Source organism: Procambarus clarkii, chromosome 73, assembly GCF_040958095.1.
Source record: "Procambarus clarkii isolate CNS0578487 chromosome 73, FALCON_Pclarkii_2.0, whole genome shotgun sequence".
Classification (NCBI taxonomy): domain Eukaryota; kingdom Metazoa; phylum Arthropoda; class Malacostraca; order Decapoda; family Cambaridae; genus Procambarus; species Procambarus clarkii.
Genome location: NC_091222.1, coordinates 13,390,955 through 13,397,315, shown reverse-complemented (window position 1 = coordinate 13,397,315; position 6,361 = coordinate 13,390,955).

The following is a 6,361-nucleotide window of genomic DNA, read 5'->3' as shown; positions in this document are numbered from 1 at the left end:
CATTGCACAGATGCATATAGAAGCAAACATGGCATACAACAGCTTCACTTACTTCACAGATGGATCAGTAGACCAGCAGGGACAAGAAACTGGAGCTGCAGTTAAAGCAGGAAACTCTGTAAATAGTTGGAGGCTCTCAAATGGGTGTTCGACTTTACAGAGATGCTAGCCATTCAAAAGGCTTTGGAACATGCTCTTGCTGAACACCGACAACATGTTATCATACATACAGATTCGAGAACCGCCATTGAAACCTTGCAACAAGAACACATATGTGATAACATACATCTGATCACAAATGTCATATCATTAATGCAAACACTCAAACGACAAGGCCGACGGTTACTTATCAACAGGGCGCCAAGTCATGTGGGAATAATAGGAAATGACATTGCAGACGAAGCTGAAAAACTTGCAACTAAGAGAAGAAATGTAGACATTTACATACCACAGAGTCTGTCACAGATTAATAAAGTAATTAAAAACAGAGCAATGCAAAAGATGTACAGTGACCACAACACAGCAGTTGCAACATCAGGATCTGCGGGTTGGTACAAGAATTCAACCAACTACGAACCACTTAGTATGATGAAAGGGAACAGTAGAGCAACAGAAGTACACTTACATCGCATCAGGCTTGGATACCCATGTGCATGGGAAATAGGCTTACAGGTTCCGGAAGATGAGAGGAAATATCAACACTGGAGAAATGCCCGACAGACCACTGGAACATTATCTAACGCAGTGCACAGTTACAAACCCATTAAGATTTGAACTTAGATTCAACAGAGCAGAAGTTGTTAAACACATAGGGCAAAATCATAGGGCGTCAATACGAGAAATAATTACTCATACTCCGCCCAAGTAAAACAGAAACAAGCAACACTTAGTGGGCCAGCCAGAGGCTTAGGGCCCGTGCAAGAATATCACAGGAAAAAAACAAAGTTTCAACTCAAATTAAAACAGATTACCTCATACATAATGAAATGGATAGCTTTATCCTTTCATAAGAAAAAAATTGAAAAGTATATAAATTCAGGGAAACTTGGCTTATTAGGCAAATCGGGCCTTGCATAGTAGGCTGAGAATTGCATTCTGGCTACTAGGTACAATATATATATATATATGTCGTACCTAGTAGCCAGAACGCACTTCTCGGCCTACTATGCAAGGCCCGATTTGCCTAATAAGCCAAGTTTTCATGAATTAATGTTTTTTCGACTACCTAACCTAACTTTTTCGGCTACCTAACCTAACCTAACCTATAAAGATAGGTTAGGTTAGGTTAGGTAGAGTTGGTTAGGTTCGGTCATATATCTACGTTAATTTTAACTCCAATAAAAAAAAATTGACCTCATACACAATGAAATGGGTAGCTTTATCTTAGCATAAGAAAAAAATTAGAGAAAATATATTAATTCAGGAAAACTTGGCATATTAGGCAAATTGGGCCTTGCATAGTAGGCTGAGAAGTGCGTTCTGGCTACTAGGTACGACATATATATATATATATATATATATATATATATATATATATATATATATATATATATATATATATATATATATATATATATATATATATAACTGAAAACTCACACCCCAGAAGTGACTCGAACCCATACTCCCACAACTGGTATGTACAGGGACGCCTTAATCCGCTTGACCATCACGACCGGACATAAGGAAGTGATAGCCGAGGCTATTTGAACCACTTCCCCGCCGGCACTCGGATGGTAATCTTGGGCATAGCATTTTATCAAATCACCTCATTCTTTGGGGCACACGTGAGGAACACAAATGCAAACAAGCCTGAATGGTCCCCAGGACTATATACAACTGAAAACTCACACCCCAGAAGTGACTCGAACCCATACTCCCACAACTGGTATGTACAGGGACGCCTTAATCCGCTTGACCATCACGACCGGACATAAGGAAGTGATAGCCGAGGCTATTTGAACCACTTCCCCGCCGGCACTCGGATGGTAATCTTGGGCATAGCATTTTATCAAATCACCTCATTCTTTGGGGCACACGTGAGGAACACAAATGCAAACAAGCCTGAATGGTCCCCAGGACTATATACAACTGAAAACTCACACCCCAGAAGTGACTCGAACCCATACTCCCACAACTGGTATGTACAGGGACGCCTTAATCCGCTTGACCATCACAACCGGACATAAGGAAGTGATAGCCGAGGCTATTTGAACCACTTCCCCGCCGGCACTCGGATGGTAATCTTGGGCATAGCATTTTATCAAATCACCTCATTCTTTGGGGCACACGTGAGGAACACAAATGCAAACAAGCCTGAATGGTCCCCAGGACTATATACAACTGAAAACTCACACCCCAGAAGTGACTCGAACCCATGGGGTGTGAGTTTTCAGTTGTATATAGTCCTGGGGACCATTCAGGCTTGTTTGCACAAGATTACCATCCGAGTGCCGGCGGGGAAGTGGTTCAAATAGCCTCGGCTATCACTTCCTTATGTCCGGTCGTGATGGTCAAGCGGATTAAGGCGTCCCTGTACATACCAGTTGTGGGAGTATGGGTTCGAGTCACTTCTGGGGTGTGAGTTTTCAGTTGTATATAGTCCTGGGGACCATTCAGGCTTGTTTGCATTTGTGTTCCTCACGTGTGCCCCAAAGAATGAGGTGATTTGATAAAATGCTATGCCCAAGATTACCATCCGAGTGCCGGCGGGGAAGTGGTTCAAATAGCCTCGGCTATCACTTCCTTATGTCCGGTCGTGATGGTCAAGCGGATTAAGGCGTCCCTGTACATACCAGTTGTGGGAGTATGGGTTCGAGTCACTTCTGGGGTGTGAGTTTTCAGTTGTATATAGTCCTGGGGACCATTCAGGCTTGTTTGCATTTGTGTTCCTCACGTGTGCCCCAAAGAATGAGGTGATTTGATAAAATGCTATGCCCAAGATTACCATCCGAGTGCCGGCGGGGAAGTGGTTCAAATAGCCTCGGCTATCACTTCCTTATGTCCGGTCGTGATGGTCAAGCGGATTAAGGCGTCCCTGTACATACCAGTTGTGGGAGTATGGGTTCGAGTCACTTCTGGGGTGTGAGTTTTCAGTTGTATATAGTCCTGGGGACCATTCAGGCTTGTTTGCATATATATATATATATATGTCGTACCTAGTAGCCAGAACGCACTTCTCAGCCTACTATTCAAGGCCCGATTTGCCTAATAAGCCAAGTTTTCATGAATTAATGTTTTTTCGTCTACCTAACCTACCTAACCTAACCTAACCTAGCTTTTTTTGGCTACCTAACCTAACCTTACCTATAAATATAGGTTAGGTTAGGTTAGGTTGGGTTGGTTAGGTTCGGTCATATATCTAAGTTAATTTTAACTCCAATAAAAAAAAATTGACCTCATACATAGAGAAAAGGGTTGCTTTATCATTTCATAAGAAAAAAATTATAGTAAATATATTAATTCAGGAAAACTTGGCTTATTAGGCAAATCAGCCCTTGAATAGTAGGCTGAGAAGTGAGTTCTGGCTACTAGGTACGACATATATATATATATTATATATATATATATATATATACATATATATTATTAATTATGACCGAAAAAGTAAGATTAATAATTCTAACACGAATTTTCTCAATCTTTCGTACATTTCTTTTCACTGTTGGTGGTAATTCAAAAATCAATTCTCCAAAATTCATTTTTATTTCTAGTCTGACGCGACACTTGAGCGCATTTCGTAAAACTTATTACATTTTCAAAGACTTTTGTTACACATACACAACTGAATAGAACTTACACATCTCCGATTTGTTTATATCTACATTTGAGTGAGGTGGATAGGGTGAGGTGGTATTTAATAGGGTATTAAATTCATCAAAACAAGACAGAACACGAAACAATGGGTATTGAATAGAAGTGATTGTAGAAAGCCTATTGGTCCATATTTCTTGATGCTTCTATATTGGAGCGGAGTCTTGAGGTGGGTAGAATATAGTTATGCATTAATTGGCTGTGGATTGCTGGTGTTGACTTCTTAATGTGTAGTGCCTCGCAAACGTCAAGCCACCTGCTATCGCTGTATCTATCGATGATTTTTGTGTTCTTTACTAGGATTTCTCTGGCGATGGTTTGGTTGTGGGAAGAGATTATATGTTCCTAAATGGAGCCCTGTTGCTTGTGCATCGTTAAACGACTAGAAAGAGATGTTGTTGTCTTGCCTATATACTGGGTTTTTTGGAGCTTACAGTCCCCAAGAGGGCATTTGAAGGCATAGACGACGTTGGTCTCTTTTAAAGCGTTCTGCTTTGTGTCTGGAGAGTTTCTCATGAGTAGGCTGGCCGTTTTTCTGGTTTTATAGTAAATCGTCTGTTGTATTCTCTGATTTTTGTCTGTAGGGATAACGTTTCTATTAACAATATCTTTCAGGACCCTTTCCTCCGTTTTATGAGCTGTGGAAAAGAAGTTCCTGTAAAATAGTCTAATAGGGGGTATAGGTGTTGTGTTATTTGTCTCTTCAGAGGTTGCATGGCGTTTCACTTTCCTTTTTATGATGTCTTCGACGAAACCATTGGAGAAGCCGTTGTTGACTAGGACCTGCCTTACCCTACAGAGTTCTTCGTCGACTTGCTTCCATTCTGAGCTGTGGCTGAGAGCACGGTCGACATATGCGTTAACAACACTCCTCTTGTACCTATCTGGGCAGTCGCTTTTGGTATTTAGGCACATTCCTATGTTCGTTTCCTTAGTGTAGACTGCAGTGTGGAAACCTCCGCTCTTTTCCATGACTGTTACATCTAGAAAGGGCAGCTTCCCATCCTTTTCCATCTCGTAAGTGAAACGCAGCACGGAACTCTGCTCAAATACCTCCTTCAGCTCCTGCAGATGTCTGACATCAGGTACCTGTGTCAAAATGTCGTCAACATACCTGCAGTATATGGCCGGTTTCAAGTTCATGTCGACTAAGACTTTTTGCTCGATGGTACCCATGTAGAAGTTTGCAAACAGGACACCTAGGGGAGAACCCATGGCGACCCCATCTACTTGCTTATTCATGTGCCCATCCGGGCTCACGAAGGGTGCCTCTTTAGTACAAGCATGGAGTAGTTTCCTTAGGATATTTTCTGGTATGTCAAGAGGAGTACAGGCTGGATCACGATACACTCTGTCGGCTATCATCCCGATTGTCTCGTCCACAGGTACGTTGGTGAACAGCGATTCTACGTCCAACGAGGCTCTTATTCCTGTGGCCCATGTGCCCCGCAGTAAGTCAACAAATTCCTTTGGAGACTTCAGGCTGAAGGCGCGAGGGTCATAAGGAGTCAGAAGGCCGTTGAGTCGCTTCGCCAGTCTGTACGTGGGTGTGGGTATCTGGCTAATGATTGGCCAAAGTGGGTTTCCAGGCTTGTGTGTCTTGACATTTCCATAGGCATATCCAGGTTTATATTCCCCAATAATCTTTGGCAGGTGGAGTCCTGATTTCTTGGCGTTCACAGTTTCGATCAGTTTGTTGACCTTTGCTTTCAATTCGGCTGTAGTGTCCTTCGTTACCCTTTGGAATTTAGTTTGGTCAGAGAGTATGAGGTTTATTTTCGCCAGATATTCGTCTTTTTTAAGAATGACGTATATTGGCGACTTCTCACCTCTCCTGACGACTATCTCCTTGTTCTCACGAAGGCTTTTAGCTGCCGCTTTGAGCTCGGGGGACAGTAAACTGTCTCAACGGCCTGCAGACTCCTTATAACCCTTGCGCCTTCAGCCTGAAGTCTCCAAAGGAATTTGTTGACTTACTGCGGGGCACACGGGCCATAGGGATAAGAGCCTCGTTGGGCGTAGAATCGATGTTTACCAACGTACCTGTGGACGAGACAATCGGGATGATAGCCGACAGAGTGAATCGTGATCCAGCCTGTACTCCTCTTGACATACCCGAAAATATTCTAAGGAAACTACTCCAAGCTTGTACTAAAGAGGCACCCTTCTTGAGCCCGGATGGGCACAGGTATAAGCAAGTAGATAGGGTCGCCATGGGTTCTCCCCTAGGTGTCCTGTTTGCAAACTTCTACATGGGTACCATCGAGCAAAAAGTCTTAGTCGACATGAACTTGAAACCGGCCATATACTGCAGGAATGTTGACGACATTTTTACACAGGTACCTGATGTCAGACATCTGCAGGAGCTGAAGGAGGCATTTGAGCAGAGTTCCGTGCTGCGTTTCACTTACGAGATGGAAAAGGATGGGAAGCTGCCCTTTCTAGATGTAACAGTCATGGAAAAGAGCGGAGGTTTCCACACTGCAGTCTACACTAAGGAAACGAACATAGGAATGTGGCTAAATGCCAAAAGCGACTGCCCAGACAG